Genomic DNA, 26,321 nt, shown 5'->3' on the forward strand with positions numbered 1-26,321 from the left:
CAAACAGTGCCCAACACATAGCAGATCCTTGATAAGTGTTTACGGCATGGATGAAAGAAGTGGGTAAGCGGTCATGTGTTCAGCCCTGCATGGGAATCGCAGCAATACTACTAAGTGAAGGATCCATTTTCAGCTCAGACTACCACCTAGCTGGAGCTCTTCCCACCAGAATAGATTTAAAGTACTCCTCAACCATCGTGGTACCCAAAAGTACTCATCACCTCAGGGAGCACGGAAGTTCTACCTAGAAAGGCAGAAGACAGACCTCACCGTGCCATTTCTCATCTGCAGAAAAGCAGGCGACTAGCAAGCAATAAAATCTTCCAACGAAAACGCTTAAGAAAAATTCAGTACATTAAGACAGAACATTGAACAAGTGAGCAACCAAATACTAAGAATTTAGCACAAATAATTGTGCAGCATGTGGAAAACAGAAAAATATCTAAAATAGCCTTTAAGAGAGATTATTCTCTTGGCCCCACCAGTTACGGATTCTAGTCACTTCTTTGATGTAAAATAACTAAAAGTTGCCATCAGAATTTGCTCTAAATAGTTTAGTATTCATGTTACATAAATATGCATAGTGAGCTGCATACAGGTCTCAATAAAATGATAATGGATTAGTCAATAACCTAATTCAACAATTACCTGAGCTAACAAAGTCTAACTTAAAGACTATCTCTCAGTATTGCGTATATATAACATACAAACAGGTGAATACTAACGATGCTTTCTTAAAAATGTGAATACTTTTTGATTCTACAATTCTACTTTAAGGAAGTTAACTTAAGCAACTAATTAAGAATACAAATTAATTTGTGGCTATAAAGAGAGTCCTTACAATATTACTTATAATAGCAACCTAAATATCGAACAATAACAGATTGGTTATAGCCATTTTAAAAATTATTCTATGGATATTTATTGGCATAGACTGCGTTCATTAGATTGAAAAAGCAGGTTACAGAGCAATGCAATCCCATTTATGTATTATACACACATGTGAATGTGTAAATATATGTGTGAGTATGTAAATGTGGAAGAGAGAGAATAAAAGAGCAAGGAAGGGCATACACGAAACAGATTTAATTAGGTTGGTGCAAAAGTAATTGTGGTTTTTGCCATTGAAGGTGATAGCAAAAGCCACAATTACTTTTGCAACAACCTAATAAAAGCAGTTTCACTGAATAGTAGTATTAGGAAGATATTTCTTTTACATATTTTTGATTTTTCTTTATCCTAACCTTTTTCCTGTAATAAATAGTTGTCACCATTGTAATATGAAAAAAACTAAATTTTTAATCAAAACTATGTTGGTGATCAGAATGGGTGTTTCTTAATTCATTTATTCCATCTGAAAGTGCCACATATAATACACACATGGACAACAACACAAAACTGTAAGCACAAAATAGACCTATGAGCCCAATGGACACCCAAAATCTGTATCTTTTATTCACACAGTTGAACTGTCATTTCTCTTTACACCAGCCTAATTATTTCACCTCCATGGAGCTATTATGCTCTGCTTCTCCCCTTAGCCCGCTTGTTACTTTTTTTTTTTTTTTTTTTTTTTTTTGAGACAGAGTTTTGATTTTGTTGCCCAGGCTGGAGTGCAATGGCGCAATCTTGGCTTACTACAAACTCGGCCTCCAGAGTTCAAGCGATTCTCCTGCCTCAGCTTCCCGAGTAGCTGGGATTACAGGAACCCACCACCATGCTCAGCTAATTTTTTGTATATTTAGTAGAGATGGAGTTTCACTATGTTGGCCAGGCTGGTCTCAAACTCCTGACCTCAGGCGATCCACCCACCTCAGCCTCCCAAAGTGCTGGGATTACAGGCATGAGCTACTGCCCCTAGCCTTGTTAGTCTTTTTATTCTTTTTTACAGGCTCCTTGTTTCAGTCAATTTGGGCTACTATAATGAAACACCATAGACTGGGCAGATTAAACAGCAGAAATTGTTTCCCACAGTTCTGGAAGCTGAGAAGTCCAAGACCAAGGTGCCAGCTGGTTTGGTTCCTGGTGAGGGTTCTCTTGCTGGCTTGCAGACAGCTGCCTTCTTGCTATGTCCTCACATTCCTTTTCTCAGTTTATGCACATGAAGAGAGAATGAGACTTTTCCCACTTCCTTCTTATAAGGCCACTAATCCCATCAGAAAGGCCCCATCCTCATGGCTTTATCTAACCCTAGTCACCTCTCACATCCCCATCTCAAAATACCATCAAACTGGAAGTTAGGGCTTGAACATATGAATTCGAGGGGAACACATACCTTCAGTCCACAGCACTTCTCTTCCTCTGATTAAATATGAATGTTTCACAGGGCTCTGTCCTGATGTTCTACACATCCTCCACCCTTCACACACACTGATGGCTTTCACCATATCTTTTTAAAATCTCAAATATGTACTACTATCCCAGGGAGACCCAAACTTCAACTCCAGACCAAAATCTCTCTGGGGTCCCACAAACAGCTCAAGCAAACACACCCTCAAGTTTCTTCCCTTATTGAATCCTATCTCTTCTTTGTGTTTATCATGAGGGTGAATGAATGGCACAACCGTGTACACATTCACCTGAACCAGCAGCCTGGGAGACCACCTACACTCTTCCCTTTATGATACAAAGCTTTGTATCATAAGCTTTGGCCAGTCCTACCCAGAGAAAGATCACAAAATAGATAAGAAGTATTCAGGTCCAGAATCATATGGAGAGAAAAGAGAAATTGCTCAATCCAGAACTTCAAGACCCAGAATTTAGACTTTAGTGTGAGGAGTGTGACCTGCCTTGCATGGAACTATCAGTGGTTCTAGGTGCTAATGTAACCAAGCCCGTAAAACTCACAGTTCTTAGCCTCTCTGGCCTGGTGGACACGTCACTTACGTGGATTACCAACATCTGCAAAATACGGGAAACCTCTAGAAACAAGAAGGGCAGTGGGAAGCCTTTGTTCTAATCCCACAAATGGCACTAGTTTGCTGATTTGAGGTTTTGTAAGCAAACCAAAGTAAATGCAACCTTGAACAGAGGTGAAGTTGTACTTCTCACCAGATTTGGCTTGCCTCACATTGATCCTATAGATTTCTCAAATACATCTCAAATTTCCTTTTTCCACTTCCTTCATTAGCTCATGTTCTAGCCATTTTTCTCCAAGATTAGGGCTCAGCTCCTAGTTTTCGCCCTCACTGAAATCTTCTTCGACTCTTACCTATTCTCCACACTGCCTCAGGAGCCATCTTTCTAGCATGTTGCCCGTTGAAAATCCTGGAATGGCTTCCCATCTCCCCCTGAAATAGAAGTCCTCTCCCACAGGCTCCTGCTGGCCTGTCCACACCTTTGCACCTGCATCCTCCACACTGTGGCTGCACTTGCCGTTCCCAAGCACTCTACGCTCTGTCTCCTCCACTCAGTGCAGGTGCCTTCACTCACCCTGGCTCTCCCCCTGCCCAACCTCCCAACTTCTCTCCTATTGAGAACTTCCCTGGGAACACTCCACAACACCAACCCCCAGAGGTTTCAGAGGTCCTTCCTACTTGCTCCTATCAGTCTTCCAGGGCATAGCCTCCAGGGTAGCCAGATCTCGCCATATTTATAGCAGGTGTTTCTTGACCTCTCTCCACCACACTGAAGGCACTTAGATAGGTATGGAGGCTTTTCACCTTTCTTCTGACATGTAATTCGGGGCTTAGACATAAATGTTCAAGAAGTATTTCTGAATTAATGGATTAAATAAAATGAACAAACCAAAGAATGACTGAATGGCACCGATGATAATAGGTATTCACCTCACGGGTGAAAACCTGCTTCAATAGTGCTTAGGAATCCTTGCCTTTAGAACACTGAAACTGGACAGTGATGTTAGCCTTGTGAAGTTATTTGGGTTATGTGGAAATCAGGGGAGTCAGGATAATCCATAGAGGAAAAGGTATAAGAGGCCGGCCTGAAGAGATTTTCAAGTTTCTGCCATATTGGTGTTTTTCCAATAGCCGCAAGAAGATATTGCAGCTCAAATCCACCTTTTCTTAGCAAATAAGCTCCAAAAGATGATCCAGAGAAAACAAATTCCATTGAAAGCAATGTTCCATTAATCAGGGGCTCTGAGATGTGACCTGCCCAGGCAGCTATTGGCCTCTTCTGCCATTTTATATTTCCTCTTTAATCAAATCCCTGGATGTTACAGTTCTCAACTTGCAGAGATTTAAAAGGCACTTTGATTAATGGACTTGATCACTGTCCGCTCTTGTTTAACCATGGCGCTCTCCTCTGTGTTTCACACCCACATCACACCATCCCCTTTTATTACAGGAACTGAAGAATGTGATGGTCTGCCAGACAGCAGAGTAATTTATGAAAAATATATTTTTAAAGGGAGAGTGTATTAAAGCTCGAAAAGAACTCAGAGCCCGTTGCTATTTTAATTTTAAATAGGCTATGCAAATAATTAAATGTCAGGTCATATTGACACCATCAAATTTAGGAGAGTATAGATGGTATACAACCCCAGAGTCCTAGAGAATACTAAATCAGATCTGTCAGGGCACTGCATCATATCCTGCTTTTGACATGAAACAACAGTATCTATTGGGTTAAAAATGAGCCAATTTTCAAAAACCTCTACCTGCTACAAACGTTTTCACATATACCACAGCTCTTTAAAAAGAGATAAAGAGAAATTGAGACGAATTCATAAGTATATTTAAGCACTAAATCCCTCTTTGGTTTTTTTTTATTTTTCTTAAGCCTCTCCTGCCTCACAAAAGCCTATTTCAAATATTGACTTCAAGGAGAAGATGGATAAGAACAGCTAATATTCAGGGCTAAGGTAATGGATGCTGCTCACCCTACTTTAGAACAGTTTAATTTGGATATTTACCTGAACTCCGCTCATGACTTTGTACACCTGAGTCTCAATCAGGCACACCAACGTGTACTGTGTACTGTGAGCTATATACTGTGTTCTGTGGTGCAGCTCTTTCAGATTAGCAGGAAAGTTTTAAAAAAATCCTCTTAAAATGACATTGAGAAAGCACAAATTGTCAGTGAATAAATATTTATTGTGCACCTACTATGTGCTAAGAATTCTGCAACGTTGTAGAAGTGTCATGATGAATAAGACAATGAGGAGAAGAGTTAGCAGAAAATTTGCCTTTCTTCTTTTCAGTTGCCTAACTAGTGATTCTGGGAATTCTTCCTTCCAGAGTATCTAATAACTGGTTATCCCACAATGGCCCAGAATCACATTGAATGTCAAAAGGAAACCAGTCTTGCATCTGGGATTGGTTGGTTGGCCAACAAACACCAGTGACAAAAGCTTTGCATTGACCCCGGTAATTTATCTCTCCATTGCCCATGGTAGACATCACTAATCAATTACAGCATTTGGCCATCTACTCCACAATTATTTATTGAGTGATTCCTACACATCAGCATTCTAATAAGCACAGCAGATCCTGCAGTGGACAAGATAAACAAAGTCCTTGCCCTCTTGGAACTTACATTCTTGTGGGGAAATAAGGCAATAGACAAGAAAAATAATTTTAGATAATTAGAGGTGATAGGAATACAATTAGGCAAGGAAAGGGGATAGTGCGTGCCCGAGGGAATGAGGGAGAGAGAACACGTTTTAGCTAGGGTGGTCAAAGTTATCTCAGTAGAGGTCACATTTGGAGAGAAACCATGAGATCTATTCCACGGGCTCCTCTTCAGGACAGTACTCCAGGCAACCATTACCAGTCAACTGCTGATCAGACGTTTATTTGCTATGAATGAGCCCTGAGTAAGGCATACGAGGGGATGGAGAAGAATCCAAAGTAAAAAGCATTCAGTGTAGCTATAGGATACATATTTAACAATATCAAACATTACAAGATTGAAAGAAGACTTGAAATACTTGGATTCTGGTCTTATTTTAACCTTTTAGACTCTCAGTTTCCTCAGTAATGAAATAAGAAGGTTGGATGAAACAATCTATACAAGTCCTTTTAGATCCTATGGTCAATAATTCTAAGAAGTGGGGTTTTAGACAATTGGAGAGAGAGGGTAGATTAAGTAGAGAAGTATTTTTGTAAAAGAGGTCATTTGAACAGTCAGAGGAGAAATGAGACATAGCTATGACTTCCTGGAGGCTTCTGGATGACCAACAGAGCCACCGTCAGCTCCTGGTTTTGCAAACAGCTTCAACTACCACCATCCAAAGCAGTTTTCACCTTGAATTCTGCATATAGGCCCATTGGTGTGGTCTTCTCAGCCGGGTGCACATTCAATATCTCCAGCATCACAGTCTGTCATCTGCTCATCTCCGAACACAAAGATCTACAAAAGGCAAATCATCATGTTGTGAGACAAAGAAGAAAGGGTTATTAGAGATTGGTCGGAAAGAATCTGCCTTTCACTGCTGCCTGCGACAGGGGAGTCACCACTTCAAAAGTGTCACAGGAGAGAATTACAGGTTTGCACAGTCATGATGGGTCTGGATCAAGACTCAGGTATTTATTTTTTAAATTCTTGATTTTGCTCCACAATAGTATTAAAAACAGGACCCAAGTGCATAAAAATGTCCTCTTTTTATACAGGTAGTACTTCAAGTTTGGGTCCTTAGCCATAACCCAGATACTTATATGTTACTACGATACTGTGAGTTTGGATGATAAATGACTCAAATTTATTTTGTGGGTACAAAGTGCTTCATAAATACTTAATCTCCACAGTGATTTCAACTTAGAATTTCTGACTCTATTTGGACTTCTCTTTACCCAAGTCACACCAGGTCCTTGTTCTATTTGTAAATATGCAATGTTCCGCACCAGCCTCTGCACCACTCCCCCTGCTGCTGATGGATGCTGACTTGGGTCCCGCATCCACACAGCCTGAGAGATGCAAGAGAAGCCAGGAACGGCCTTTTGAGTAGCCTATGATCCCAGAATAGCCCCCACTGATTTACTCTATCTCCCGTTTTCCATGCTCTGGAGCAAAGATGGAACTGTCTTTGTGACCTCTGCCAGACCACAGGGTTGCATGTTTTCATGAGAGGATGCTCTCTCCAGAGAAAAGCACATGACAGCAATCCAGTACTTTGGACCCACCAACTGATCATCCATCAAATCACAGTCCCCACCCTTCTGCCAGGAGTGAAACAGAAAGGTGATGAGGGACTTGCTTTCTCTGGGAACATACTAGAAATGGCAGTACAGATATCATCTCTTCTGTTTCCCTCCTAAAATAGCACTCCTGAAGACACTCAGCATGGCTTTGGCCTACACTCCAGAGACCCTTGAGGATCAGGCTGGAGTCTACTGGCCAGAAAATGCGTGGTTAGTTGCAGAGCACAGCAGCAAAACAACTTAATCTCTCTGGTCTTCAGTCTTCCCATTTATAAAATGAATGTTTAGGTCTGTCTCTTAGGCATTAACCTCATGGTAGCCTATTTGATGAACAAGCCTGGTTTGAAATGCCATCTGGCACTTACTGCTTGTGCTGCCTGGCCTCAATATACTTGTCTATATAATGGAAATAATACTCACTTCAAAGAGTAACTGTAAGAAAGAGATTAGTTAAGCACATGATACAATTGTTAAACTGCAGTGAGCTGTCTCACCTTATTTCTGTAGGCAGAGTCCTCTTATATTGCCATCCAACGGAGTTCTCTTTCCCACGGAGGTGCTCACTAAACCTGAGCACCTCCAAATCCAGTTGGACAACAAAATTGCAGTGCAGCCCAAACCCTGTTTGAATGAAGAGCTTATCTGGATAGTTTCTGTTGAAGATGAATATCCCAGGCTCATCACACCTCCCAACTTGCGAAATCTGTGAGAACAACCAGGCATGCAACACAAAATGGGGAAAGGAAAAGCAGGTCCCCAGGAGACAGTGTTAAGTGCATATATATCTGCTCTATTATCTTAGTGACTTAGGACAACAACCATTTTAGTTTATCTCATGATTTTGCGGTTCAGTTTCAGGGACAGTTTAGCTGGGTGATGGTATCAGCTGAGGTCAGTCTGTGGCATTTAGATGTTGAGTGGGCTGGACTGGAGGGTCCAAGACAGTTTCACTCATGGTTTGGGGGTGGGAATGGCTGGAGGGCTGGGCTCAGCTGGATCCGTCTACTGGAGCCACCCATAACTATGGATCCACCCATAACTGTGCCAACATGGCGGTCTCAGGGCGTCAGACTTCTCACATGGTAAGTTGACACTTAGAGAGAGTGTTTCAAGAGACCAAGGCAGGAACTTCAAGGCTTCTTCTGATCTAACCTTGGAAGTCATGCACCATCACTTCTACCACATTGTAATAAGCAAGTCATCAAGGCTGGTCCAGACCCAAGGAGGGGAATAAGACTTCACGGCTCAATGGGACAAGTAGCACAGAATTGGCAGCCATCTTTAATCAACCTCAATACCTGAGCCTCAGTTCTGCTCTGTAGAACGGGCTGTGGGTAGACCTCTCCCATCTTTGCATCCATTCCAGTGTCACTGCCAATGTCTTTAATACCTAATGAGGAAGCCAAAGGCGAGAGGTCACAGGGCAACAAAAGACCTCCAACAAGTAGGACCTAGAGGCTCCCCTGACTTGTCACCATCTCAAAATGTCTGCTGTGGGTTCAGCTGCCTTTCATCAGCCTGGAACCCGGAAAGCCAAATACTCCTCACAATTTCTGCTTCACAGAGACCTGTACTGTGGATGGGAGGCTGTCCGGAAGCTCTCTGTCAACTACTGTTTTCCTGATGGCAAGCCTGCTGAGATGTGGAGGGGACTCCCCTTTCTCAGGCAGGACAGGGAAACTGAGTGTCTGAAAAGGCTGTGTCCTTTTGCAGCTGATAGCTATTGTGCAAGAAGAACTCAGGCCCTGTTAGGGTTCCCAGGGTCCCAAAGCCCTCCCCATTAATTGAGAGCATCCAAGGGCTTGCAACAACAAAAGGTTAATTTTTCATATGTTGCCTTCACCGTGAGTCAGTTATGGCTTTGTTCCGCATCATCTTTACTCCAGGACCAGGACTGAGAAAGCAGCTTCTGTCTGGGACAGCGCCAGTTGCTGTCACAGAGGGAAAGGTAAACACAGTGATTCTTAATCCTTCTGCTCAGAGGCTACACCTGTCACTTACATGCGTGTGTCATTGGTTAAAGCAAGTCAAATGGTCACACTGCATTCAACAGAGCAAGGATGTCGAATCCTCCCGCTGCAGGGAGAAGCCCTGCAGAGGACGGTGACACAGTATTTGGTGAACATTCGTATGATCCTCCACAGTCTGTTCTCTGGTTACCAAACACCCAGTTCTCTCCCCTCCTCTCACAGTAGAACACACTTACTGCTCCCCAAGGGACACAACCCAAAACTCCCCTCCAGGCACTGCTCAGAGCTCAAAGTCCAGGATCTGTGCCAAAGCACAAGCATGTCTACAGCAGGTTTCGACACGCCTCCTTTAGATGGGGACACCAAAGAAATAACAAGGCAAGTCGCCTGCTCCCACACACAATCCCAGTATGCAACTGGGGACAGGGACACAATAAACAGTCTCATTTGGAAAGAGAAGCATGGGAGGCACACAAGAGTCACTGACCCATGTCATTTTAAGGTACCCCCAGGGGACATCGTGAGCAGCCCTTTTCCTAAGGGAATATTCCTTGACCAGCCCCACTGATTGTTTTCCCTGGAAGAAACTTTGTGCCCCACCGTTCTCTCTGGCCCCAGGCTCTGCCCACTGGGAGGGCCTCTCAATTTCCTACCTGCCTGAGCTGTAGCGCAAAGGACCTTAAAGAGTGCGTACTCCCTGGGGCGCCAAGCTGGCCTTCAGCCTGCTTCCTACCTACAGATGTTGGAGTCCAAAGGCTGTTTTAAGCCTCAGAGAGGCACAGTCTCTTCACTCCAGCCACTGGCTCCTTTGCCTGTGCAATTCTGTTACAATGTAAATTGGTTTCTTCTATGTTTGAGTGTAGTCTGTATCTAGAACCATGAAAGATAATAATAAAATGAGGCTGGGTGCGGTGGCTCACGCCTGTAATCCCAGCACTTTGGGAGGCCAAGGCGGCCGGATCTCGAGACCATCCTGGCCAACATGGTGAAACCCCATTTCTACTAAAAATACAAAAATTAGCCGGGCATGGTGGCACACGCCTGCAGTCCCGGCTACTCGGGAAGCTGAGGCAGGAGAATCGCTTGAACCCAGGAGGTGGAGGTTGCCGTGAGCCAAGATCTCGCCACTGCACTCCAGCCTGGGTGACAGAGCGAGACTCCGTCTCAAAAAAATAAATAAATAAAATGATTACTTTCACTCCAAGACCCTTACTTTTAGGTTAGCTTGTTATGCAGCTCTAGATAACAGAAGAACATCGTTTAAAAAATACAGATATGCAGGCCCACTCAAGGCCAATTCAATCAGAGTCCCTGGCAGAGAAGCCTCGGCAGCACTGACTAATTTCTCTAGGTGCTTCCATTGTGGTTGAGGGTTGAGAAGCTGCTGATCTTCCAGAGGCGACGCCGGTGAAGAAACCCAGGCGTCTAGGCAAAAAGTCATCTTTGGATTCTCCTCACCAGAAACTACTTTTTAAATTTTTTCTCCCACTGCGTTCACTTTGTGAACACAGCCTGCTACAATTCGGTTAGTATATATTACCAATGGTAAATAAAGTTCTGGAAACTACATCATATGAGGAAAGTGTGGTAAAAAAAAAAATGGGGAGACACGTAATCCTGAGAAGAAAAGATAAGGGAATGCAACATTTACTTATTTTCACATATTTAAGTAGTGAAAGCTTTCTTCTGCTCACTAGAAAGCAATGGTTAACCACTAGATAGAAATAACAAGGAAAAAGATTATGCTTAATATGAATTTCTTTTTTTTTCTTTTGCCTTCACCCCCACCCTCACCTCTAATTTTTTGTTTTTAATCAGATGGAGAAACCACTTTTTCCTGACAGCAGTTATGGAAATATCTCTAACCGTGGTGGTGGTTTGGGCTGTTTACAGGTAACCTAGTGCTCACTCCTTCTGAGCACAGGGTAGGACTTCATTTCCCCACCCCTTCCAGGTTAGGAATGGCCTCCTGGATAGCCTTGGCCAAAGACATGCGATGGGAAGTGCTGTGGATTCCTCCACCCGAAAAACTTCAAGAGCCGTTGTGCAGATTACCACATCCCCTTTCTCTCTTCTCGGATTTTGACGTGTGGAGGCACCGTTAGCCTGAGTCCTGAGTGAAGACATGGAGCAGACCCCTCAGCAAGACTGTCAGCTCAAATACAGGATGCCCAGTTACACCTGACTAATTTTAGGAAAAAGTTATCATTTTCAGTATGCAATATTTGAGACATACCTATACTGAAAAATTCGCCAGTCATCTGAAACTCAAATTTGAATGTCATGTATCTTTCTTTGCTAAATCTGGCAACCCTATCCTTAAGTGATTCACAGTCGTCGTGAAACCTCAGGAGGAAATAGACCTTGTTATTTTAAGCCACAGAGATTGGGGATTGTTACTGTCATCCGCATCCGTGTGAAGAGACCACCAAACAGGCTTTGTGTGAGCAATAAAGCTTTTTAATCACCTGGGTGCAGGCGGGCTGAGTCCGAAAATAGAGTCAGTGAAGGGAGATAGGGGTGGGGCCGTTTTATAGAATTTGGGTAGGTAAAGGAAAATTACAGTCAAAGGGGGTTGTTCTCTGGCAGGCAGGAGTTGGGGGGTCATAAGGTGCTCAGTGGGGGAGGTTTTGAGCCAGGATGAGCCAGGAAAAGGAATTTCACAAGGTAACGTCATCAGTTAAGGCAGGAGCAGGCTATTTTCACTTCTTTTGCAGTGGAATGTCATCAGTTAAGGCAGGAACCGGCCATCTGGATGTGTACGTGCAGGTCACAGGGGATATGATGGCTTAGCTTTGGCTCAGAGACCTGACAGTTACTGCCAAATAACAGCCTATCCTGACTTAACTACTTCCCATCTCTGATGAGGGAATATGTTGAAGAGGCCTAAGTGTAGCCTCAATATTTGAAAGGAAGAAGACAGTTTCTGTACACAATAAAAGAGAAACTTGGGAGCTCTGGGACATAATTTGAGAAGGAAGGATGGGTAGAAAATTGGTATAACACAGCCTCAGCCATCGGGGAACTTCATGGCTACTTGGAAAATAAAAATTTAAAAAAAAAAAACGAAAAAAATAATGGTAGAGAGAATTCCTGAGAATAAAGAGGCCATGTGGGTTTGGAGCAGGCATGGAAGGACTTCATGGGGAAAGGAGGTTTGCCTGGCCAGGAGATAACCAAGTAAGTAGGACTGGGGTTGTAGAAGGGCTGAGAGCAGCCATTCCCCAGGGAAATGAGTAATCATGGTTTGTCTGTGAGATTGTTGTCCAGAACTGCCAGAGTCTACAAGACCAGCTGTCCCTGCAGGGCGGGAGATACAGTGCAAGATGGTGTGGAAGTTGTAAGAATCAAAACGGAGTTACTAATGTTTTTTCTTTAAAAAAAAAAAAAAAAAGCAAAAACAAACAAAACCCAAAAAAACTCAACAGGCTGTGCACAGTGGCTCACACCTGTAATCCCAGCACTTTGGGAAGCTGAGGTGGGTGGATCACCTGAGGTCAGGAGTTCGAGACCAGCCTGGCCAACATGGTGAAACCCCATCTCTGCTAAAAATACAAAAATTAGCTGGGCGTGGTGGTGGGCGCCTGTAATCCCAGCTACTCAGGAGGCTGAGGAGGGAGAATCGCTTGAACCCGGGAGGTGGAGGTTGCAGTGAGCCGAGATCGCACCACTGCACTGTAGCCTGGGGGACAGAGCAAGCCTCCATCTGGGGGTGGGAGGAAATTTGACAAATAGAGCTAGGGAAGGCCAAGAAGAAAGCGCTCCTACATTTGTATGCCTGATAACAAAAACTAACACAAAAGACTCTGCAAAACCACAACCTTGCACAAAGGCCATCACAGCCTTCCACATTAAAAAAAATAAAAATAAAAAATCCTCCACAAGGACATCCGCCCAGCAACTGCCCGTCTAACCTTGGACTAGCAACCCCTTTGTTATTGATCTTTGTAACCAAGGATAACCATTTCAAAACAAGTATGAAATCCTCCTCATTTTTTATTTGAAAACCTTTCTTCCTTTGCCTCCTCGAATATGCACATAGTTTACTGTGGCATGCATATTACCATTGCAATGCTCTGCTCCTGAATAAATGCCTTTCTTTACAGAGCCTCTCACTGTGTGGTTATGTAGGTTGACAGGGCCAGCTGGACCCAAGTTTACTGCCTCTGGCAGGCAGTGGTGATAAGAGGGAGTAAAAGCACCTTGTTGGGGAGTTGAAGGGAAAGACATTTCAACGCACAAACCCAGGAACTTTCACTACCTTTTGTTTGAAGCATCGGTGTTACAAGAAAGTTCCTTGACAGCAACGGCCTGGCTCTCTTCTTCTCCATGTGTCCGCATCCCACCTGGGTCCCATGCTTAGCCCACCGCGGGTGTTCAAAAAGCATAGAACGTATGGCGGCATAGGGCCCGCTGTGTATACACTGTGACGCTTCTTTCAGCCGCGACAGTAACTCCCTGTGGCCACCAGGGGGAAGCAAGGTGCCTCAAACTATAAACGGCTCCGGGCTTCAGAATCCGGGCGGGAACAGTGAGTGATTCGCAAAAGCCAGTTGGTGCCTGGATGCCAGTCTCTGCCAGCATTTTCATGGGATCACGGCTAAGGGGGGGGGGGGGGGTAGAAAACAGCAAAACAGTCATTCTTCTTCCATAAAGCTATGCGCATCTAATGTAAAGGATTATCCTACTTGGAGATTGTCGTTTTCACTTTTTTGTCATTCAAACATCCTTTCTTTTGTGAATGGTGGTGACTATACGTGGTAGAGTTTGTTTATTATTAATATTCTTATGTAAGTAAATAAATAGTGGGAACCTTTTTGCATTCCAGAATGTTTTTAGAAAACTACTTTTTAGTCTTGTAAAATCAAAACAGAGACCCATTAGCGTGGAATGTGGGGATCAGCTCAGCATCGCCGGGCTGGGGGCAGTGACCCCCACCCTGGCTCCCCAGCCTTCTCTCCTGCCACCCACGCGTCCCTCCTTTCTGCTTACTCCTCTCCTGATCGACAGGAGAATTAATCCAGGGTCCTGCTTCCAACCTCCTCCTTCTAGTTGAAGCCGGTTCTCAGGAAAGAACCTGCCATCGGCAGCTTACACCTCGGCTAGAATTTAAATCACTCTTTTCCTGTCCCAGGAAACCTTGCCTTTCCAGTCTTATCTCTGATTCCAGAACGCAGGTCTGTGTGGCCGGTTCAAGGAATTTCAAGCATCAGCAGGCAGAGGAAAGTACCAGAGTGGAAGGCAGCCCACAAGGTGTTGAAAGCATGCCACCCAGGGAGCCTGCAAATCCCACCCCCTCTGTTAGAGAGTTTGGTGGGGAGCACTTCCAGTGCAGGGAACAGAGTCACTGCAACCTCCACCTCCTGGGTTCAAGTGATTCTCCTGCCGCAGCCTCCCAAGTAGTAGGGATTACAGGTGCGTGCCACCATGCCAGGCTAATTTTTGTATTTTTAGTGGAGATGGAGTTTCACTATTCTCTTTTCTCTCCCCAACCCGGAGAAGTTGTATCTATCTACCACGTGTTCTCCCACATCTATTCGGTTTTATCTCTGTAATGCCTGAACTCAAAAGCCAAGAAAAAACTTCTTTCTCCATAACTTTACCTTTTCTGACATATGCCTCCTTGGCAAAATGAAGCAGGGAGATCTGGTAAGCAAATGCCAAGAATAAAATGATTAATAATGTGAAGATATTCAAATCGCCCAGCTCATTGAACCTGTGTGAGGATCTAGCATTGTCCCTAGTGTGTACAGCTCAGTGCACCGAGATGACCAACTGCCTGGGTTTGCTTTACTGTCAGTGCTAAAGGCAGGAAGGCACCTGCCAAACCAGGACAAGGGGGTCACCCCATGGTGAACATCAGTTACCTTCCCCAGCCCACACAGGCAGACAACCTGAGGAGACTACGGCTCAGGGCTTAGATCCCAAAGGCCTGAACAAATGAGGAAGTTTCTCCAACAAAGGCCTTCTTTGACAGGGTAACCAGTCATAATTTCTGAGCATTCCAGGAGCGCTGTGCAGACTCACAGGTATTTGGCAACTAGTGGGATAAAACAAAGATGCCATTGAGGATATTTACAACCAACCCCTCTCAGGAGATAACCTCAAGGTCTTTCCCTTGCACATGGCCTTTCCGTGACTCATCCACAGCAGCTCCCTCCCTCCACCACACAAAGACCCTGCAAATTCTGTTTCGCATTCCTGAGAATAAAAACACGGTGGGTCATCCCCTGGAATTGGTCCTCACCCATTTTCTTTCCTTTGACCGTAGCCAGGGCAGGCATCTGATTCTATAACTTGTCCATCGAGTGGAAAAACAATTTGGATTTTCACAACCTGAAACCTAATTTCTGGTAGGAAGGTACCATCTGGTGGATATTTGTGAAACTGCTCACGTCCTGTGTTTGAAAACGAGCATCTGGGGGCAGCGCGCCTCTCCGAATGTCAATGGGAACGTTGCTCCAAGAGGAGGAGCGCTCCACACTCAATGTGGCTGATCTTCTTAACTATGTGATGCTGTGTATGTGACTATGTGGGAAGCAGTGTCATCCCTGTTTACCGTTTGCCCAGTTCACAATGAATTCAAATAGCTACTCATTGTCTCTTCCTCTCAAGCAGACTCCTTGCTCCTCTGTGACAGGCACATTGATCTATGAGAGTCGTCTCTTGAGAAATCTAGTCATATCGCATGCAAACATTGTCTAATTGGTGCACCCACCCCACTGTGGCCTTGTTCACACCGTGTCATGGGCCCTTTGTGGAGGGTCGTCCCCTTTGTTCACCACAGTCTGCACCCCCTGTAGGAGGTCAGGGGATGTCGGCCATGTTTGTGGGACTAGCCCCCAAACAGCAGGGTGAGCAGGGTTGACCACTCGCTCAAGCTGGGCAGTGAGATTTTCACTCTCTTGAGATCGGGAAGCAGTATTCAGAAACCATGAACAAGTGCGGCTGGATCTGCGGTGGGGTGGATCCCAGCACTCAGGGGCATGCTGTTTCTGCCATGTGCGCAAAGCAGCAGCCCTGCCTGGCCTGCAGCCTGAGTATCAGCCCAGAGCAGAGAGAGCTGGAGAGGCCCTTCTGAATATGCCCTAAGGCTGAGCTGCATTCTGGCCCTTGAACTTCATGGGTTATTCTATTAAAACAATGAATTCCCCTTGACTAGTGAAGCAAGCTCTGGTGGTTACTTACATTTAGACACACACACACACACACACACCCCACAACACACACTCCTGCTGACAAAGGTCTATCAGCAGATCCTGAAGCCTGATCCAGTGGGTCTCACAGAAATTAAAAAAAAAAAAGCTTCAATCAAAACAAAAAGTCAAGGGATTCCACGTTCCGTTTACATCTGCAGTCAACGGGGAGATAAACCAACCTGCCCAAGCCTGTTTGAAGGCTTCAGCAAGGGAGGCCATTAAGCCTCTGCCCCAGCTGAAGAGCAGGCTGTCTCCACAGGAAAGATCATCCCCCGCGATGCAAACGGTTTGTGGAGGAAGTGCATGGTGCAGGAGGAAGGAGGCACTCCCTAACCAAAAGGAGGGAGTTGGAGGTTTGGTGGGGAGGGATGAGGCGGCCAGAGAGCGTCTCAGTGATGCTGCCTGGGCTCCCCGGAAGCCAACTCTGAGCAGAGTTCAGTGGGCAGGAGGTGTATGAAGGAGTGTTCTTGGATCCATACCTGTGGAAGGAAGGGAGATGAGGTAGGAATGGGTAGAGGGAGGAGCTGAGCTGTGAGAGGGCACAGCAGCAGCCTCGGCCCACACTACAGGGAGCGTTGGAGCTTTAACGGCCTGTCAGGCTTACCCATGTTGGGCTAAAATGGCCTGGCCTCGTCCTTCTGTGTCAGTCAGTCGCTGGATGCGGGTTGCTCCATGAAGGCTGCGACCTTGGACGAGGAGGGTCTCTGCAGCCTATAGCTGTCTGCTATCTGCTAATGGGGTCCTATCAGTGTCTGCTGTATGCTGATGGGGTCCTAGCACTGGGATGGCTAATCCTTCCCTGTGGGAGTTCCTGATCTGTGAACCCCAGCTGGGTTCCTCATGAGATCTCTACCACCTTGTTAAGGTCTCGTGCTCACTAGGAGATGTAACCGCTCCCGTTCTGTTCCTTCAATGAGAAATTGACAGAAATTGATAGCTTATAGCCAAAAGGCCAGGGACTAGGTGAGGAAATAATGTGAAGTCATCATCAATCTCGTTCCATTTCTACTTTTGCTCCTTTGCCCCTTCCCTTTACATACTATTCCTCCTCTCCTTTTTGTTTTCTCCCCTCTCTCCATTCCTTCTTTCAGTTGTTTTTCTTTTCCCACAGGATAAGCAACAGGACGGGCTAGTTCATCCCGTGGAGTAAATGACTGCTGACTAACCATTCCAGTTCAGCGCCATCTTCTCCAGTCCTGCTGCAGTCCAGATGTGCATCATAACTGCATTTAGTTCATGTCCTACCTGGTCTCCCTTCTCCATTTCTTCTCTAGTCCACCTTGACCACTGAAGCCATATAAATCATCACTAAATGCCACCTTCATCAGGTCACTCCCTTGTTTAGGAGAGTACAGTGTCTCCCCAGTCCCTTCCAGGCCCGGTTCAAGGACAAGCAGCACTGGCCCAGGAATCAGAGGCCCAAGGGGCCATGTACCTCAGAAGTTAGGAGCACAGGCCCTGGAGCCCAACCGCTGGGCAAGTCTCATTTCCAACATTTAGCAGCTCCGTGACTTTGGGCAAGGTACTTACCCTCTTCTGTCTCAGTTTCTTCATCTGTCAAGCGAAAATAAGCTGGTGTGAGGATATGATTAATCTAGTGAGTACATCTAAAGCACTTAGAATAGGTGTGTGATCATCCTAGCCACTGGTTGTATTATTTGTACTATCAAATCACTGAGTATCAAGCACCTGAGTGACCCTGACCTCGGACAAGTCACTTCACCTTGCTGGGGGAAGGATCTCAGTTTCCTCATGCTTAAATTGAGGGGATTGCTTAGATCATTCCTAGGGTCCTGGCCAGCCCCAGGACTCAGTTTCTCTCATTCTCATCATGTCATTCAAGGCTCACCCATCTACACACATTTTCACACTACAGCTGTAATTTTGGGCTCACTCCTGTATCAGCCTTTTGTTCCTACTCCTGTTCAGCCCAGCATTGTCGCTGCTCCCTTCAGCGTGTTGTCAATCTTACCAGATTATAGGACAGAAATAGGTCTCTTTTATCTTTGTGTGCACACATAGGGTCTGGAATAACTTCTTCTATATAGGTTTTCAGGCAGTATTTGTTAACCAAATTGATGCAGAGCACGGATTGCTTTTGGCCACTTTCCAGCTATTCATCTTTCCTGACTCTACCCCTCTGGAACCACTCCTCTAGCAGAAGCCCTGGAAACACTCTGGCTTTTTCAACTGCCAGTTTAATTTGCCACCATCTGTCACAGAGTATGAGTTCCTGGAGGCCTAGAGCACATCCTCTCCCAGAGGTTTAGCACAGTGCCCCATCCAACCCCAGGCAAAGGTAATTTATATGCAAAAAAAGGCCAGGGTCATTGTGGGAGAGGGGAAGGAAGGCTGAATTTGGAAGGAGACAAACCATTGCAGCCTTCAGTTTCTGAATTATTCCCACTCGGTTTGCCTTGATTGAATTTTAGGAATTCATTTCTAAATGTTTAGAAAGTGTTGTGTCTTTGAGTACAGTAATCTTCCAGAAAGATCATCCCAGCTGTATTGTTTATTCTTTTGTATATTAAAACCTGTGGCACCCACTGTAAGTTGTTTGGGGTTGGACCATGATAAGAGAAGAAACTGACAAAAATTCTTAAGATCCACAGGAGTGGGAAAAGGAGGTGGGAAGTGACACTTTTTTCTAGAGGTATCAGTGATAAAATCTGTAATACAGAATAAAGAAGCCACTACAACGTGAGTGAGTGGGGCAGCTTTGGACCTGTGCCTTCTCCTTAGAAGCTCAACAAATACATTCCTACATGTTTAATAGATGTATATTTGGGCCTGTTACACTGGGTGTACTGAGAATACTCACTAGAATTTCCAAGAACTGTAACATTCTTTTACAGAGTAGCCAGATTTCTAGCAACCACAGCCCTCCAGCACATAGCCAGGGCTGTGGAGGTCAGGTAGAAAACACCACAGCATCACTGCTCCCCTGTACCACCAACGGATGTGCATTCAAGAAGCACAGAACAATTCAAGCCTGAGCTAACCGTGTGCTTGCAAGCATCATGTTAATTGTGAAGCCAATTCAATCTGCTGGGAGTCCCTTTTGTGCTACAGATGTAATTCTGAAAACGAGTGCAAACAAGTGCTTCTGAATCCAAGATCTGGTATTTCTCACTTTCGCCTTGCCAACCTACCCAGCCAATGCTAATCTCCATTGTTAATGCCATGTAGTTTGGCCTCTGATTAATCTGATCAAAGGACATGTGCCCAGTGTCTCTTATTAACGCTTCATAGTAAGGTTCCTAACCTAGGGCTTGCTGCCATTTGCTACGAACACAATAGACTCGTTACAGAATGACATTTGGGGGATGATCTCTACTCTACCGTCTTGCCTGTAGCTGTTGGAAAAGGCCTCCTCTATACGTGCTGCTTCAAAATCCTGCCTCCTGGTCCTTAAAGGGCACATTTTATAAATCTCATGTATTCAGAGTAAATATAGCAACAACAAAAAACCTCTTGAGGGGTTGTGGTCATGCTGGAGACAACCAGAGCTGGGACTGCTCCCTCCTCACCCTGGAGTGTACCACCCATCCTCTTCTCCACTGCTTTCCAAGAAGAGGACTGACCCCTCACTCTTTTCCAGAATTAACCTACTTTTCTCTCACTTTCCACCCCACCATCTCTTACCTCTTCTGGAAGCTTGAGTCAAACCCATCCCTTCTCACTTCTGCCTCCTTAGCCTCAGTGCACAGGTATGCTTGAGGCTTCCAGGTGAACGAACCCAAGCAACCTGTTTCCAACCTATCCTCCAGCCCTTTGAGCTTTTTTTCTTTAAGTGCATATTTCTTGAAAAAAAAATAATAATAATTACAAAAGTTGTTTCCAATGATTGGAGCTGTCTCATTATTCTTACTCCAGGGCTCCTTGCAATCCTCGTCAATTCCCATTTCCCTTCTGAAGTTGATCCCTCAAAGGCCACCAGTGATGTTCCAATTGGGAAATGTAATAATCTTTTATTCAGTCTTTATCTTTGTCATCTCTCTGCAGGCTTTGGCATTTCTGCCAGCTGTTTCTTTCATGTCCTTTGCTCTTCTGGTTTCCAGGACACCCTGCTCCCACCCATCCTAACACTGTGGCCAACCCCTCCTTCCTTCTTTCACTCCTCTTTTTCCTTGGGTCTCCTGCATGTCATTCCCCGAGGCCCTGTTCTTATTTCCCTCCTTTACCTTTCCTTTCTCAAGGTTTCAGCATTCACCTCTTCATGTATTACCCTTCATCTTCACTTGCAGTTCTGAAGATGCTATTGAGCTGGCGATCTGTTTCTAGATCATGGAAATTATCTCCCATATACCCCTCAAAATCAACAGGTACCAAACTGCACTCACCATTTTCCCTCCTAAATATGCTCCTCTTATTTTAGATACTGTACCAACAGTCATCCTCACCTCTACCCCAGGCACCTCGGTCACCTCCCAGGCTAAACAACTCAGCATTGGCCTTCCTCCACTGCCTTTCCCCAGGTCTAATTATGTCCTAAACCCCATCAATGCCACCACTGTACTAGCCTTCTCATAGCCCCACTCCTCCCTGTTCCCATGCTCCACCCTAATCCAGGTCTTCACAGTCTCTTCTCTGGATAATTATGTGGCAGGCCAATTGCCTGAGATACTAACTTGTGTCTTTTGTGCTGCCTTTTCCCTTCTCTATTCTATGAAAAAATGAGCACCCTGTGCATCCTTGGCTTTACGTGAAGGCTTCCTGGCTTTTATTGAAAAAAGTACATTTAGTGTTTTTGAGGACAACAAGAGGAGAGGGAAAGACTTAAAGATAAAAGAAGTGGACTACTACTCAGCAACAAAAAAGAAATACTAAACAACAAAATGGTATGAACTATTGATTTCTACAATATGGGTAAGTCTCACACATACAATGCTGGGTAAAAGCAGCAGGATGCTACAGAGCGTATCCTGTGTGATTCTATTTATATGAATTTCTAGAACAGGCAAATTAGTCTATGAGGATAAAATTTAGAAGAGTGACTGCTTTCAGGCAGGGAGAGGATGGACTGGAAGGAAGCACAGGAGAATTTCTAGAGTGATAAGAATGTTCTATATCTTGATTGGGGTGTGCTTACGTGAGTATTCATCAGAGCACATCAAACTATAAAATAAGGTCTATAAATTTCACTGAATACAGTTTACAAAGAGGTCAGAGACTGAGAGGGTGAAGGGAGCAACCTCCTAAGCCATACTGATGGCAGCACCCTGAAGAGGCAGCGCTATTTCAGAGGAGATGGCTGTGTGCCCTGGTCCCTAGAGACCCAGCTCCTATGCCCTAAGCCACAGGAGGTCTCCCAGCTTCAAAGATGTCCATGGCAACCATGATGGGATGGAAATTAGGAATCCTTCCCAGGACTCCCAGGCTCCTAGTCATCTTTCCAGATTTGAGAACATACTTGGGAAAGCAGGAATACCAAATCATGATTCAGACTGAAATTTCTACAAGCCCAGCCGAATGGAACTTGAAACACCACCTGAAGAAAATAAGGAAACGGGCATTTCTTGCACAACAGACTCAGGTGACTGAGAGTCATACCCCCTACAAAAGTAAACACCTCAAATTTTTCTCTCAGTTCTTCTCATCCACTTCTGACGAATTAATCTTCCTAATTATAGCTTGGGTGATTTCTTTCTCTGGATAACACTTTCAATGATTCCATATTCCTTAAGGAAGATAAAAATCTATATCCTTTAACCTAACATTCAAGGGCCTCTTCTATCTCTCTACCTTTCCAACCTCATTAGCCACCACTCCCCAGTAGGGGAGAGAGAGAGGGGGACGCTATGTTAAAAAGATTATTAATACCAGACAGAAGGAAGTAAGTTTTAAATGCTTGTGGTCCTGTTATTAGAAAGCCACACTCTATAAGACCATAACTGGTTCCACACACCATTTGGCCTATGTTCAGAGAAAGTGAACAAATTTTAATATTTATCTAACCCAAATATAATCTTAAGTGTAAACTGCTCAAAATCTGGGGTTTATTACAACCACATTTTTCATAACAGCCAAACACAGTAAGCCCCCATATGCGTGTGACTTAGGGAATGAGAGACAAACGCAGGTTTGAGATGAGACACTGGGGTTTGAATCCCCGCTCTGTGTGTGTAGCAGACAATGCTAGTGCATATCCAACAATGAACACGTACATTCCCCACCTCTTCCCAACAGAGAACTGGTTTTGTTCTAGTAGGACACACCCTTTCACTTGGTGTCTCACTAAGCCTGTTTTTGAAATCTATTCAACCTAGACACATGGTGCAGTTCTGACCATTAAGACATAAAGAACTCTTCTGGAAGACTTGTAGGAAAATTTTCTTTCTCTCGCGAAGGGCCACCCAGGAAGAAATCTCTCTTCTTCACATGGATTTGATTATGCCTGGGCCTGAAACAGCAACCACTGTCTGTCAACAAAGGGAGGAGACAACCTAAGGACAGAGCCTCCACACTGAGAATGACAGAACAAAAGATGGGAAAATACTGGGTCCCTGATGATGCTGGTGGGCCACTAAATCAATCAGTCCTGGAGCCACCTACCTACAGACTGCTTTGATGTGAGATGACATTCTTATTTAATAATTGGAATTGGATTTTTCTGTTACTTGTATCCAAAAGGGTCTAGGCAATACTCTGTGTAACCTTGGTCAAGTCTTTTATCCTTATAAAGTGTCCATTTTCTCCTCTGTAAATGGAGTTAGCAATGCTAATTCATGAAATGGCTGCAGGATCAAATGCAAAACATCTAAAACATTGCCTGGCACATAGTAGGTGCTTGATAGTAATTTTATCTTTACCTACTTGGCAGCTTTGTTTTCCAGATGTACTTCTTTAAGTACTTTCTCTTATTAATCATTCCTAAACCTGATTTATCTTAAAGAATTTAACTTAAATAATCTTTCATGGAAAAATGATCAAAACCAGACTTAAGATCATGACTGAGAAGCTTATTTTTAATTTAACACAGTGCATTCAGGGTTTGCTGATGCGTGTAGACTGTTGCTGCCAAACGTGAGAAGAGGAGCTCAACACAGGTCTGACAATCTGGCAATGCATCTGGTCCTGAAAACTAGACCCATCCCCCAGAGAAGGACTGGGGCACGCAGTACTTGGCAGAAGGTGGAGAAAGAGACCCAGCCAGGAAGAAAACCATCCTGCAGACCTGGAGACGTTCTGTTTAGTATCAGGAAACTCCATCAGCAGACACATAAGATAGTGATGTATAAAACAGTGGTTCCCAACTGGGGCAAGAAAGACAGCTGCAGAGGGAGACAGCGTTACCACCTCACAATAATTTTCTTCTCAAGAATGGTTCTCTCTCCTTCCCATGGTCCAAGGGAGAAATTCAGTTTGTCCCCCAACTCCCACCTACCCAAGAAAACATTTCCTGGTGTTTGGAAATGTCTGCGTTTTACCCACCAGTTGGAGGTCTGGCCAGCCTCAGAGTTGAGAACCGAGGCTGTGATGAGATACGGGTTTGCAGGCTTGTGGGGCTGCCACAGCGGAAGGGAGCTGTGTGTGCTTCAGCTGTGGCTGCCTCTCCTGGGAGGCTCATCACTGTCAGAGGAACTCGGGATGGCTCCGTTGTCATCAGGGCCCAATCTTTCATCATCCAGCCTTAATAAATCTATAGCATTAGGAGTCAGATTGGCAGCAACAACTCATCACAGAGAGGAGAGCAAACTTCCCAACCTCTCACCCTTAACAGAGCAGGAGTAGGGAAGCAGGGAGAAAAGTCAGACCCTGGGCCTCCGCCCCAAGTTGCTGGAGCAGTCCCGCCTAAGTCAGCTCGTAGTAAAGGATAGGAGCTCTGAAATGACTTCAGACTGCAATTGTAATATACTCATTAGAACACAAGAGTGGACTGCAATGGATTTAACCGAAGACACTGGGGTTCACTCCCTCCTGTTTCCTTCAATGAGTTGGGCAGGGGAGGGGCAATAAAACTGTTACAGGCCGTTCTTGGCATGTATATGTCTCTTGAGGTACTCTCGCTTCATCAAACCAGTTGGAGTCCAGAAGGATGTAGGAACAGGGACAAAGATAGGTCCCTTGTCACTAGCTCAAAATATAATATAGTGGCACTTGTTAGGGAACAGACACCAGACAACAAAGTTTCAGAACTTCACATCAAGAAAGCAAGAACTGAGGAGACATACTATCTGGTAAGAGAACAGGCTAACTTAGAATATTAACTTTATCAAATCCTTTTTGGCTACTCAAAAGCCTTTTTCTATTATTAATTCCCCACTTTTGGAGATTCTATGAGTAGGTGAGGTCACTGTATACCCAAGTTTCAAGTAAGGAAAAGTGTCACTGTCGGTAGATCAATGACATAGATCCACTTCTAGCCATAGAGAGGCAGAGATTTCTGTTCTCCACTAATCCTCTACCTAACGGGCATGGTCTGCCTTGAAGGCACATCCAGTAAACTGAAGCTGCTTTGCTATGCTACTATATTCAGATCTATTGACTTCTTCAGTGGTATACTGAGCTATTTTTAATTTATGGCTTATTTTGCTATGCCATGAGTAAGGTAGTGGGTGAACAAATGTAAACATGCCAATGTAACATGTTTAAATGTTAAAAGCTTAAATGTAAACATGTAAGCTTTGAAAAACAAGTAATATTGCGGTGAAGAATTGTCCATTTACTTCTGCGCATTTTTAGGTGCAAATGACATTCTGTATTTCCTTACAGTAAAACCTGACAGCTTATGACCTCTTAGTTCCTATGCATCTATTTCATCTCTAATGACACTACTAACAAGGGTTATTTGCACTTATCACACATTATGACAAACACATCTATCCATTGACTTTTAGGTGACTGCAGACAAATGGAGCTATAAAAGGCTTCAAATGCACAGCGCCTCATTGCTTAAGAGTAATTTGTGCTTTATTAGGCAGAGGTGAAACTATGATGAAGAGGATGTCACTGATGATCTATTAGGTTTCAAACTTCGGGAAAGTTTCAAGGAAATAGCTAAGATGGGAAACTTCTTTGATTCAATGTGGAAAGCATTTACTAAATATTTACTGTGTATCCAATGCTGGCCAAGGCAATTTTAAAAATCAGGTGGAACTGGCTGAGTACGGTGGCTCACGCCTGTAATCCAGCACTTGGGAGACATAGTTGGGCGGATCCCTTAAGGTCAAGAGTTCGAGACAAGCCTGGCCAATATGGTGAAACCCTGTCTCTGAAGTACAATTAGCTTGGTGTGGTGGTGCATGCCTGTAATTCCAGCTACTCAGGAGACTGAGGTACAAGAATCACTTGAACCCAGGAGGCAGAGGTTGCAGTGGGCTGAGATCGTGCCACTGCACTCAAGCCTGGGTGATAGAGCAAGACTCTGTCTCAAAAAAAGAAAAAAAGGAAGAAAAATACACACAAAACCATTAAAAGTGGAAAACACAGGATAAAGGGATATATGTTACATATTATGTAAATACACATACATAATGCAAAATTGAGAATTACTGAAATAAAAAAAATCAATAGTCTTCTTGGTCTCATGTCTGCAGTATTAAATACTGTTAAAAACAGTGACAACAGCCAGGTGCAGTGGCTCGTGCCTGTAATCCCAGCTACTCAGGAGGCTGAGGCAAGAGCATCACTTGAGCCCAAGAGTTCAAGATCAGATTGGGCAACAAAGTGAGACCTGGTCTCAAAAAAAAAAAAAAAAAAAAAAAGTGACAATAAATACTATGAATACAACTGCTTTCTTAAAGTGTTCCTGAACACTCAGTTAAAATCAATTTCTCTATCCTTTTGTATTTTCACTTAGAATGTACTTCTATCTAGCACAATCAGCCCAAAGCCTCTATGAACCAACTTATAGTCTGACAAAGATGACTCATTATCATGAATGAAACTATGCACAGAGTAACCACGGAAATTAAGATTTAGGGGAGGGGTAAAATTCAAATGAATCAGCATTTCCATAGGCTCAGAACAAAGCAGGGCTGTGTCTAAAGGCAACAGGTGTGCAAGTGGGCCTAGCATCCTGTGTCTGTGGAAACGGTAGTTAAGAT

General features: G+C 44.3%; 1 long non-coding RNA gene across 1 annotated transcript in view; it reads right to left on the bottom strand.

Annotated features, from left to right (window-relative positions):
• LOC111528994 overlaps positions 1–25,535 on the bottom strand; it is a 41,682-nt gene extending 16,147 nt beyond the window's left edge. Inside the window, exons 1-2 of the long non-coding RNA XR_002727239.1 lie at positions 23,703–25,535; positions 22,562–22,690 (exon numbers count right to left, since the gene is read on the bottom strand). This is a non-coding gene — a long non-coding RNA (uncharacterized LOC111528994). The remainder of the gene's footprint in view (positions 1–22,561; positions 22,691–23,702) is intronic.
• Positions 25,536–26,321: the final 786 nt, after the last annotated feature.

The sequence above is a fragment of the Piliocolobus tephrosceles genome, chromosome 11 (assembly GCF_002776525.5).
Source record: "Piliocolobus tephrosceles isolate RC106 chromosome 11, ASM277652v3, whole genome shotgun sequence".
NCBI classification, from domain to species: Eukaryota; Metazoa; Chordata; class Mammalia; order Primates; family Cercopithecidae; genus Piliocolobus; species Piliocolobus tephrosceles.